The 13,117-nt window shown below is 39.9% G+C and overlaps 1 protein-coding gene across 4 annotated transcripts in view; it reads left to right on the forward strand.

Moving 5' to 3' along the window:
- CDK6 (cyclin dependent kinase 6) overlaps positions 1-13,117 on the forward strand; it is a 98,318-nt gene that overhangs the window by 73,869 nt on the left and 11,332 nt on the right. The window lies entirely within an intron of this gene.

Raw genomic sequence — 13,117 nt, forward strand, 5'->3', positions numbered from 1 at the left:
TTTTCAGCAGACCTGTATGCCTTGCTGCCCTTTTGTCTGGTAGGGAAGCATTATTCAAGCTGTCATTGTTATTCTGTTACATTGAGAGGTCACTGGGTTAAATTAGAGGCCTGTGTTCATTCAGCCTTGATGGTATGAGTCCAAGACTCCAGAAGAAAAGCTGAAATAACCAATCTAATAGGCTGGCCACCTGTCCAGTGGTGAATTAAAATTCAGACCAGGACTAGCTTGAAAGTACTAGAAGCCTCCAATGCATCTATATGCCCATGAAAGATAAAACAAAGGGTTGGGGGATGAGCTTAAATGCAGAAAAAAATAAAATCTAGATGTTTCTCAAGAGAAGGGTTGCTCTTCTAGTGTAGATAATCTATACTGTGGTGAACGTTTGGAAACATCTCTTGGTTAAATTTTTCTTACTTTTACTAAAATAGTTTTGAAAATGGATAGCACCAGGTCCAACTCAGTTACAAGAGATCTGAAGTCGGTATGGATACTGATTTAGAATATTAAAATGGCTACTTTTTCTCTGAATTAATAGGGAAATGGTGGGATCCCCTTGTATTTACATTTTTCTGCTATGCATATTTTACAAAAACCAACCAGATAAATTGGGACATTATTATGTTCTTTTTCTTAGCTCCAGGAATGATAATGGTAATATTTTATTATTTATATGCCACACATCTGACTGGGTTGCCCCAGCTACTCTGGGCAGCTCCCAACAAAAAAAGAGTAAAAACACAGTACAACTTTTGTCTTGTGTTTCACTACAAAAATTTTACCTCACACCTGAGTACATTTAACTCAGGTTACATTGGTGCTTTCTTTGTGGGGCTACCCATAAGGCTGTCCCAGAAACTGCAGCTAGTGCAAAATGCAGTGGCTCATCTACTCACTGGGGCAGAATGTTACCATCAGGTTCTGACATTGCTGAAAAACCTGAAATGCCTGTCAATTAACTACCAAGCTAAATTCACCCTTATGCAGCTTGGATCCAGGATACCTAAAATACTGTCCTACCCCTTCTATATCATATCAATTCCTGTGCTTTGCAGAAGAGGGTCTCCTACAGATACCACCTCATCATGAAGGCCATTCCATAAAATGTTGGAACTGGACTTTTAGTGTGGCAGCGCCTGTCCTTTAGACCTTTCTCACACCGTATACCAGAGGGACACTGTCTTTATTTTTATTTTTTATTTTTTGGCTGCCTATTGAAGATCATTCTCTTTCAAGTGAGGGATTGTCTCGTTTAAGTGAAAATCTTTTAGCCTGCTCTCTAATCTGCAGTTGCCTACAAACTGTGTTTTTATATGTTTCACTGTTTATGATTTTATTGTTAAATTACTTCAGGATGGTTTATGGGAAGTGCTTCATAAATGAAATAGATAAATATATAAACTTAAGTAAGCTGCAGTGAAATCATTGGGATGAAGGGGCAGTTTCAGCTGAAAAGTTTGGTGTTGGCTGAGGTGGTGAAGGCACCATGAGAGTTGTGTCTCGGTCATGTTTACTTTTCATGTGAATACTCTGGCACAGCACATGGCTCAGCTTTAGTTTACCACCTCATAAAACGTGGGGCGGTGAACAAACAGGTGGTAAACCTCTTGTCATATGTCTGTGATGGGTCAAACAGTCATCTTCCCAAATAAATCATCCCAAGGGGCTTAATCTCTTCAACTGTTTGTTTGAATCTGTCCTATTTCCATTTGAGCATGTTTGGGAAAAGTGCGCCCTTTCGTCTTTCGTTATTTTTGCTTCAACTCATTGGTCTACTCTTGTTCTTCTTACAGAATTGCACGTCTGACATGTCTGCGGGATATGCTCTCACTCATAGCAATAAACATTTAAATACAATTAGATTGGATTATGATTGTTGCTGTCTTGGTGTTTAACTGGTGCTTTCCTCAGCAAATCTGTTATGTGTGGACAATGTTACCTTCTAAACAGCTTAGTTCAACAAGGTTTCTTAGATGAATGGGTGAATGGGCGATTAAAGATATGTGTACACATATATATGATGTCCACATTTTATGTATTTGCAGGAAACACTAACACTTCCTATAGCTGTCATAATATGTGGTGTTCCCATGAGGAACCAGATCTATTCTGTGAAACATTTAGGAGTTAGAAAAGAGTTCCATGAGGCTAATAATTCCATTTCATTATATAAACAACTGAAAAATATTTCGTATTAGTTTCCTTCTTCCTTCTGTTTTTTGGCTTGTTATCTTCCCAAGGGCCTACAGTTGAGCTGATTGATAACCGTTAGTCAAATCCAGTAACTGTATCTGTCTGTGGTTGGAGAAGGGTGTTGAAGTGGATGCCAGACTTATTCAGTTGTGGTTTTTTTCTTCAAGCTCCCAATCATGCCAGGCTTTGTCACAATAGTAGATATGATGGGCAAAGGAAACCGTTGATAAACCATAGAAACCAAAAACTGTTACTTGCCCTAACAAAAGCAAAGAGGGGAGGGGGAACGCCAGCTTGGCAGACAGGATTTTTTTTTATTATTATTTTTTTGAGAGAGAGATATTTTAAACAAACGGCAAAGCAGTGACAGAATTCAGTTGTGTTGATAAGCACAAAGGCAGCATTTGCTAGAAATGATGCAGCATCAAACCTTTTGTGAGAGCAGGAGAGTTGTAACATACATACATACATACATACATACATACATAAATGTGTTTGCGAGAAGTGGTGAGCAAAGGGGGGGTTATTCATTTGTTTTTGGTCATGTTCTTTTTATGTATTTTGTTAATTTTAGCTTGTATTTTTATGTTGTGAACCCTGAAATCTGTGGATGGAGGGCAGTATACAAATTTAATGAATAAACAAACAAAATCCTCAACTGATAGCCTTGATCTTTGTAAATAAGAGTTGTTGTTTTCAAAGCTCCAATTGGTTGTTTGTTAAGTATAAATTTAAGGCAATCCGCTAGGAAGTTACTCTGCACAAATTCTATTGGAATGGATGGCAGCTTCATGGGAAAATGGCCATTTCACCCATTGAGTTCAGTTCCTTTATATGTGCAATCTTATACCCACTTACCTGGTAGGGTAAGGGAATTTACTCAAATGTGTGTAGGATTGCGCTGTTAGATTCTATTAGGATCTTTTGAGAAAGCCTACCTTTCTGAATAGATAAATTTGTTGTGTACATTAAGAGCTGTTGTTTTGTTGAAGGAAGTTATATTGAAAATAACAGATGAAAATAAGTCTGCAGTCTTAACTACACTTGCTTAGAATCTGCAAACTTCACTAAAATCAATGAGGCTTACTTCCATGTGAATGTGCTTAGGTTTGGAGTGAAATCTAGCCTACTTAAAAAGATAAAGCTTTGTATATTTTGACACTTTATATGTCATGCTGACATCTGAGACTGTTTGAAGATGAAATCTAAAAGGTCAGAGACCCATCTCTTAGGAAAATAATTTCGTCCATCATATCTATATCTATATAGATCTATATCTATATGCTAGTTTGAGCTGATTAAGAAACATCTTACTTTATCCAGTATAGTAATGAAAATGTATATATGGTTCTCCAGTTTACAAGAAGCTGCCAACAAAATAGTTTCAAATTCCAGACAGGAGTGCAGAATATTCTTCCCACTTTGGGATCATTTAATTCAAACTGAAGATATTTCAAAATGCACCTTTGTGTTTAGTTTTTCTAAACAAAAAAGTAGTTTACATGGGTTAAAGGAGGCAATTTTATATTTATAGGTATAAATCTACTAGTTTGCCCCCCTTTTATCAGATTTGTCTTAGCAACTCCCTGATCAAGCCTTTTTTTTTTATTCATTTTAAAATTATTTTAAAGCATAAGGTTAATAGACATTCAGGCATGTGGAAAATCAAATAGATATCTGAAAAAAGATAGGACAGCGGGACATTGACAGCCGAGGCAAAAACATAACACAACTCTGAAATATTTTGCCATCTTGTACCAAGTAATTACAATCCTGAGCCAAATTTGCTCAAAGGGAATGAGAAGGAGCACAGTGTGGGATCTGATGCTGTTTAGACATTTAAAGAATTGATATTTTTTCCAGTTCATAAGCACATCACAGCTCCTTTGATACTGGCTACCTCTGTAGACACCACATCGTTTCAGCCAGAGGGACTGTCGAGAACATTTTATAGCCTGTAGATCGGTGTTATTGCGGACCATTTTGCGGAATCTAGGAGTAACTCACAATATTCCAAGGCAGGTGGTGGGGAAAAGAGGACTGAAATGGAATGTTTTAGAAGAGTGATATAGGAAGCTCCCTTTTACTGAGTCAAACTATTGATCCATCTATCACAGTACGTATTATCTACACTTACTGGCAGTGTTTCTCCAGGAACTCAGGCATGGAGACTTTTCCCAACCTACCTGAAAATGCCAGTTATTTACATGTGCTCTTCTACTGAGCTCTTCTACTGTTGTTTTGTTGAAGGAAGTTATATTGAAAATAACAGATGAAAATAAGTCTGCAGTCTTAACTACACATATACCCATAAGGTATATGTTTTGTTCTCTGCTGGTCCTTAGTTCATGACTAGATATGTGGACTTAAGTTCATCATTCTATGGGCTTAAGCTACTAGCCATGATGGCTGTGTTCTGCGTCTAAATGCCAGTGGCTGGCAATCACAAGTTGGGAGCGCGCTGTTGCACTCACGTCCTGCTTCTGGGCTTCCCGTAGACATTGGGTTGGCCACTATGAGAGCAGGACTAGATGGGCCATTGGCCTAATCCAGAGGACTCATTTAACCTTCTTATAGGGTAGATTGATTGAACCTTAGGAGAAATTTATTGATGGCAAGAGCAGTTCAAGAATGGAACCAGTTACATTGAGGGGTGTTGGGCTCACCTTCACTCAAGGTCCTCATCGAGAGGCTGGACACATTGGGGCTTCTCTGGTTCAGAATTTCTTGCATCGACCAATTATCTTACCATGGTGTACTTGAGCTCCATGATAATAGACTATTATCCAGACATAGTTGTCTGGAGCAGTTTTTTCCTTTTTCCATGACAGCAAGCTGGTCATCATGACCAGGTCAGAATGTATGTTAATGCTCAGCGATGAGCTATTCTTATCTTGCTGTGCGTCTCGCAAATAAAACTGCCTATATATTGAGATCATCATTATGCATTACTTTCAGAGTGCCTGACACATTAGTTAACACTCATAACAATGCCATGTGCTCAGGCTTAAAAGAAAAGCAACAGCCAGCAGATCGAAGGCATATGGAAAAGAGAATGGGAAGGATGAAGTAGCATCTTGAAAACAGGTGGCTCCTATTTAGCCCTTAGATGAAAACCACTTGGCTTTTCAAATACATATAGAGTCATGTAAATAACTTAACATTATTCCCCCCCCCCTTTAACTCATTATTTCTTGAGGCACTTCAGGTATATTTAAGGAGTATTTTTAAAAACACGTACAAGCGGCCGTGACCATTTTGCATGGGGTTCCATTCCTCCCCGCCCGCCCCCACCCCCCGTCAATGGAGCATGCATAAGCCTGCCCTGTTCTGCCCCCTTCCGGGTCCCACAGGATGTGTGCAAAATGGTCATTGCCCGTATTCATGTTTCAATATAAGACAAGATCAAAGTACTTTAATTTTGATGTGAAATCAGACTCCATGTAATTTTGTCAAACAAACTTATTTATTTAAATCAGAGCAGCCAAACTGGATGAACTCAACACATTTGCCTAGTCCTTCCTGCTGAATACTGTATATTGTATTGTTTTGAGCTCAAATCACTATGGTATATACTATGAACAAAATATCAATTTTCTGTCTGCTGTCACGAGAGCTCTTAATTTCTTCTGCACGTGTTTAGTAAGCTTTGATAAGGCAAAGCAGCTGCTCCAAATTATATATTTTACCTCATCTTGCTTTCATGGCTTTTATGCCAAAACCCAGACAGCTGGTATAAAAGTTGAAATTTCACCTTGTGCTGCATAATAGCATGGTATTTAGTGTTGTAACAGTTTCCGATGCTTTTATTGTTTTGAAAGTCTAACCTTCTTCTGAAGCCCTTTGCTAATCGTCCGTATTCCATTACATATAATTTCAAACGTTTGCTTTATCTAGTTTTTAACTATAAGTGCAGGCCACACTGTGAGCCATTAATTATCACTTGATATAAGCCACAGAGGTGGTACCAAGTATACCTTGATCAACAAGCTGGGCAAATTAAAAACGTACATGAGTGGAAAACCAAATCCGGCATTCACACTGTTACTCAAGCTATGCCTGTTTAAATTAGGTTACATTATTTTTGTTTCGTGGCAAAATTCATATATTTTTTAAAGGAAGTGGTAGAGAATAAGGAAAGATCAATGCTGTTGATGGAGGATGCTACCCCATTACCAGCATACAATTAAGATTCTGTTGCCAGACCAGTTGGATTCCGTGTGTTTCAGGCAGCAAAGGGGCATTCTCAACCCCCTTAATAAAAAGTACAGTAGACAAACCCAAGAGACCATTCTGGTTTTTTAAGGGTTACGTGGACAACATCTGCCTTTAAAGGGGAAGAACCATAGCGCAGTGGTAGAGCATCTGCTTTTCATGCTGAAGGTCCCAGGTTCAATCCCAGGCATCTCTGAGTAGGGCTGGGAATGCCCTGGGGAGTTTGAAACCTTTCCCCAAAGATTCTGTGTTGTATTGTCCCAGCATGTGTGGCTTAATCCATGATTCATTGCTGCTTATAAAGCATTTAGCACAGTTTTTAATTCTATTTTTCAAAAACCAGTGTTTTAGTGATAGAAACAGAAGATGGTGTTAATTGTTCTTCTACAAGGTACTTGTAACATTTGAGGTAACCAATAAGTTGACTGCTTTTGTTTCTTTCTTTTTTTCTATTTGCTTTTTGCTCTGGTGTTAGAAAGGCCTCAAGTAGGTAAGAGTTAACTTCCTTCATGCTTTCATTCATGTGTGCAAAGGCTTTCAGCTGATACAAGTAGGAGTATGTTTGGTTAAGCAAAGTTTATTCCATGAGAAACTGACCTACTGGCATTAAACATTTGCTGTTCAAAGGTTTCCCATCATAGCAGTCTGATTAGAAATATTTTCAGTTGGTGAGGCCCAAAGCAAATATGTCTCAAACTTGGAAGGTAGAACTAGGTGTTTTAAAATAAAAAAACATTCTAGTATGTTAGAAAGGAATGGTCTTAATATACAACTGGTGGGACTATACATCACTCTGACAGCCTCCTATTCAACTACCCCTCCATAGTAAATTGGCACCTCCTCTTCTGCTGTGACAAGTATGTTTTGATCAGTGAACTGATCAGTGGTTGAAGACTTAAATTTATGAAATGGTCATTCCAGATCCCTTTCCACAAATGACCATTCGGATAACCTGAATACTGTCCCATTGCCAGTTTTGAAATAACATTGGCCTTTGCGCATGGAACGGGAGGCACCTTCATGCCCTTTGCATTATGTAGCAAAATGTCTTGGACTGGCCCTGTTTTCAAAAGAAGCAGTTCACATGGTTATCTGAGAATCATTGGGTGATGTACAGCACATTTTCCAAGTGAAAGAGGAAAACAGCTGTCATCATATTCACTTAATGCTGATGTTAAATGGTCCTTACCCATAATCAGATTGCAAGTGAAATAGGAGAACCCAAATATAAGATAGTAGTTTCTTGGGCTAACACGAGTTATAGTCCACAACATCTGGTGAGTAGCCACATTGGCTAACATATTGAATTAGAATGGAGGTCATATTTTGATCATCTGTAGAATTTTACATTACGTTTCATTTCTGAATTGTTTCTGTTTTAATTGTGCTTCTTTTTCCTCTAACCATCCAAAAGGAACCTCTAATGTTGTTGTTGTTTCCAGCTAATTCTTAGAATTCTGGACTTCTCTGACCAGCCAGAGTTTGTGGAGTGTCAGCTGGTAAAAGAAGCGCTACATAGTAAAGTGAAGTTCTTCTTTGTGAGAAGTTCCAAACCTTTAAAATTTTGTTCATCTCTGTAAGGCCAAAAGAACAAACAGTCCTAACTAATGTAGGGATCAACACAGTTTGGCACAAACTGCTCATCAAGACTCTTAGTTGCTTTGCTGTGACAGAGTAGCACAGTTAAGCACTCTGTGACTGGGATGGGGGACCTGCAGTCTTCCACATGTTGTTGGAGTCCAGCCAGTAGGGCCTGTGGTCACGGATGAGGGGAGCTGGGGTTCAGCAACATCCAGAGAACCACATGTTCCCCATCCCTTCCCAATGCAGAAGAGTCACTGCATACTTGTAAGGGAACCACAGGTGCATATTCTTTTCCATATTACCTGGTGAAAAGGCAAACAAGATTTGAAAACCGAATCACAGCTTTTTGCATCGGCCTCCAGGAGCTGCACCAGTAAAACTACAAAGCAAGTTTCAGCTTTACAAGATTCCTTATCGCGCATGTAAATAGCTCATTTGGATAATGGCCAAGGTGTGTAATCTCACTCTTTGATTTTTTTTAAAAAAAGTTTTCCCCCCTTAGAAGGGAAGCGGAATCTAAGCAGACTTGACTATAATCTTCATGGATTCCTTATCTTGTTTCAAGGTTCATTACCTACTGAAAGGGTTGACATAAAAATACAGTGTCTGTATTCTTTGTCACCTCCCAGCTTCCCACACTGATCTCTCTAGAACAAATCATATGACCCTTTGCAAATGGCAGAATGAGAGCTAAGAACCCCAATGTTTCCTTATAAAATGGATGCCCGGTAAAGCCGTCGTTTGATTGCTCCATTAGCTTCTCCACTTACCAGTCAGCATGCAGCGAGGTTTGTACATTTTCTAGCACACCAGAGTATAAATTGAACTAAGAACAAGCCAAACAAAACACTGGAGTGACCCAGTGAGACGGATTTGATTCACATCTGACCATGTGAATCAACCTTTCTGTCTGTCTGTCTCTATTTTTTTTTATAAGCCACTTTTTTTCAACAGCTCAGAGTGCTCAAGAAAGAATACAAACTATATGCATGAGAACAGTATAAATCAAAGAGCAAAACTAAAATTAAATAGAACACAGCTGAGCCAGAATAGCAACTTAGAATCAGTCAGTCGCTTGTCTGTTGACATAAAAATGTATTGCACCCTTTCCAAAATCTTGCAAAAAACGGGCTTTCTTACCTCAGTGCATTCCAGGGTCTGACACTCCACATAGAAAAAGCCTTTCCCCCAGCTACAGTTGTAATGATCAGACAGTGCTCAGGGCTACCACCCCCATCTTAATAGATGTATAGCCTCATATGGAGCATGTGTGGCAAGACAGTCCTTTGAGTATGTGGGTCTCATGAAGAGGTTTAATCTTGAAACCAGAGCCTTTGCAGATCTGCAGCTATTTAAAATTTGTCCAGATGTAACTAGGGGGCTCATCCACACCCACAATTGCCCCACCACTTTCCCTGGAGAAAACCTGTGGTTTAGTGCTGAATCGAAACAAACAGCAATTGAGTTTTCACCAGATTGCTGTTGGTTCTGATTTAGCGCTAAAGAGCAGGTTTCTTGGGGGAAGGCAGTGGGGGAAGGGAAAACCCACTTGGAACCATGCTTAGAAAGCATGGGACAAGTGGTTCTAGGCACAGGACAAGCAGAAGCATGGACGAGTCCTAACATGGTGCCCTCCAGAGGCTATGGAACTCCACCTCTCATCAGCTCCAGGCAGCATAGTTCATCCCTGATTTGGAATGTATCTTCCAACCACCTCCCTTTATTACATGGCTCCAATATCTGTTTTTCTATGGAAATAACTCAGTAATAACTCGGCTTTGCACCCCAGTGAGTCTTGTATTTCTTGAGCTTGAAGCTGTTCTGTAGTCCTCTCTTGAAACTCACAGGGAAGGATCAAGAATCCCACTGGATACTTCCCAGCTTTTTTACATATGGCTGAGGTAGCTTTCTGGACTATGCATTATGTTGTTATTATTTATAAATCATGCTTCTGAAAGAGATTGTGCATGTATGCCTCATGGGTATGTATCAACATTCACTTTATTCTGGATAATAGTATCTCAGACAACTCTTTCCTGTTCCAGCAACAGCTCATCTGGCTATAAACTCTACTTCCGCTTATACATGTATATGTAGGGGGAAAGGCAAACATAAAGTGTATATCTTAACAGTGAATGTTTTTAAATGTTTGCAGTAACATGTGAAGGCTGTAGCCAATCGCAAAGGAAGGGTGACCATTGTTCATGCATCTGTTGAATGTCCAAAAATGCAGACCTACACTAGGCTGTGTGGAGTCCATAATTTCAGACATTCTCCAGATGCAAATGGGATCATAGACAGTTTCTGCTGTTTGGACATTTATCTGTAACAGATATATAATACTTCATTTCTGGGTGATAACATAATGTTCCACAATCTATAAGAAGGGTCCTGGCATTGAGAAGGTTGTTTTGGCTGTTTACCTATACTTTTATGCCTTACAGCCAGGGTTGTGCCAATAGCCATGTCTGCCAAGGAAATTTACCTACTGGGATTTGGTTAGCAGGCCTTGTTCATTTGACTTTTGGAAGCACATCACTGAAAACATAACCAGCACCAAAACCAAAAATCTTTAAAGACATTAGAAGCAAGAAACCAGCTTGGGAGGTGGTGGAGTGGTGAACTTCATTAGTGGTTTTTAAACAGAGGTTGAATGACCACCTGCCAGGGATTCTTCAGTTGTGATTCCTGCATCGCAAGGGGTTGTATCCTTGGGGGTCTCTTCTAACCGTAATTCTATGATACTTTCCAGCTTTGTGCTCTACTGCAATTGGACTTGGTCACATTGGGCTCAGATGCAAACTTAACACTATCAGATTCCTGCCATTTCAGTGTGCTGGATGTTGTGGTAATTTTTTGTGCCATTTCAGATTAAACTCATATTGACAGCTACAAAATGGTAGGCCTATTTCTAGAAGTAAGCACACATTCAATAGAAATTTCCCCCCATCTAGCTGTGGCCGAGTCATTCTTTTTTATTTTTGGTAAGGAAATAACGTTTGCTTGTAATCATGCTTAATAGCGACATTCAGATGAACTTCCTCCTGCACTGTGTCTCACATCCACTTGCACAGACATAGTAACTGAAAGGAAAGAAGAGGAAGAAGTATCTGACCACACTGAGAAGTTTCATGCTCACAGAGAGACAGCCTGGAGCCAAGCAGAGCTCATTACAGGAGCTTGCATTTGACTAGAAGTAACTCAAAGTGGGTCCAAATTATGCAGTGCTGTCAGCTGTGGCTTCTGAAAAAATTTCCCCATGGTTGGTTTAGAGCTGTAAAAACGAGGCTGTATCTCAAGATCCTGAAAATATTGAGGATTTTCAAAGCAATCCCTCACATTTCAACCAATTATTGTTTACAGGTATTCTGCAGGGTGCTTTCCAATTTTTGCATTTTTTGCATTTTTGTGTACAGCACAAAAACAGAACTGAGGAGAGCCCAAGCAACATTAGAGAGGGATTTTGTGAGATTATCTCACTTTGGGGCTGTGACATCTGCTAGTTCCTTGCCTGCCATTTGGACTCCCTGGGGTCAAAACACAAAGACCTTCTACTGGAAAGCAAACTAGGGTATTTGACATTAATTTTGTGGAAGATCCAGACACCCGCATTCAGTAAGCGTGTCAGTTCTAGGGAAATCACATGTTCCCAGGATATAAGCTGCAGTTTGCTGGGAAAATATGATTTCCCCTTGTCTGGTACATCTGTTTCTGCTTGGTGGTTCCTCCCCATAATGGGAGGTTTCAGTTTTAAATATTCAATTTTAACATTGTTTTTATGGAGGCTAGACTAATCCAGTAGAGAGGGACCATAGCTCAATGGTAGAGCCCATGCTTTGCATGCAGAATGTTCCAGGTTCAATTCTAGGCATTACCAGTTTAAGGTCAGGTAGCAGCTGATCCCAAAGATGTCTTCCTCAGAGCTAGTTAAGAAAACTGTGTTTTGTTGTTTTGTTTTGTTTTGTTTTGTTTTGTTTCAGATGTCATATTACCATCATTCCTCATTGTGTTGCTGTTGGTTTCCACAGTTCAGGAAGGTTGAGCTTGGAGCTGTTGCTTCAGTAATAAACCTGTTCAGACTGAGAGCTTATCAGAGGAGCTGGAGGTTCCACCCCTTCCTGGTTCTTTGTCAGGACTTGACTTACACATGCTTCTCCCATCTCTCAAGTAGCTAGTTGAGCACTTTGCTGGTGGCATTGAAGCTCCTGCCTGGAGTGTCACCTCCTCTAATCCTGTGGCCCTGGGGGGTGATTGGCAGGGTGTCTGACGGTGGGGCAGGAACCAAGGCAAGCAGTATTGAGACCTCTGGTCCTGGGGTGAGAATGTCCGGATCAGACGGCTGTTCACGGAGGGAGGGGGAAATAAAAATAGAGAAAAGCCAACCCCACTTCTGCCTGTCTAATTCACCCTCTTCGTAACCTGGAATTTTTTTTACAGACCACAGAATAGAACCACACACATCTTGGCAAATAAAAGCAGTTGTTCCTCAATAAAAATGTTATAAATTCTTCTATCTTACAATTCTGTAGTGAGTTGCTTACATAGTCATTGGACTGTGGTGGGTTTAAAAAAAAAAAGGATGCTGTTATGGAGTTCCTGTCATTTCCTTGAAGGTGACAAAAATATTGGAAAGTTGACGACCACAAGCAGACATTTTAATTGGGTGATATGAGTGAATTTGCAACGCTCTTTCAAAAATATTTGATGCTGGATTGTGGAGAAAGTAAGAACATCACGAGAGGCAGCTACCATCTTAGCTGGCTATACTGTACTAACAATGACAGAATCCAGATATTTGTGTTTGGAAGTTATTTCTCTTGGTTTTCATCTCTGGCTTCCAGCCCAGAATTTGAGGCTGCTGTATTGGCAGTTCTAGAGGGTCCCACGTGGCTCTCCGTAGTGTATTTGGATTAGAAATGGGAGGTCTTGTTTTTCTCCTAAACACTAGTTTCCCTTTCCTATTGTACATACTTGGTGGATTTTGTCATGCTGTGAGGTGGTTTCCAATGAGTTAATCTGTTGAAAATGCTTTGATACTCATGCCTGGCTCAGGATGAGTCATTCTTAAGGAACTAAGTATAAGGCTTGCAAAAATAGGCTTTCTACCTTTAATGCATGTGGCTTC

This window comes from Podarcis bocagei (assembly GCF_964188305.1).
Source record: "Podarcis bocagei genome assembly, chromosome: 12".
Lineage (NCBI taxonomy): Eukaryota > Metazoa > Chordata > Lepidosauria > Squamata > Lacertidae > Podarcis > Podarcis bocagei.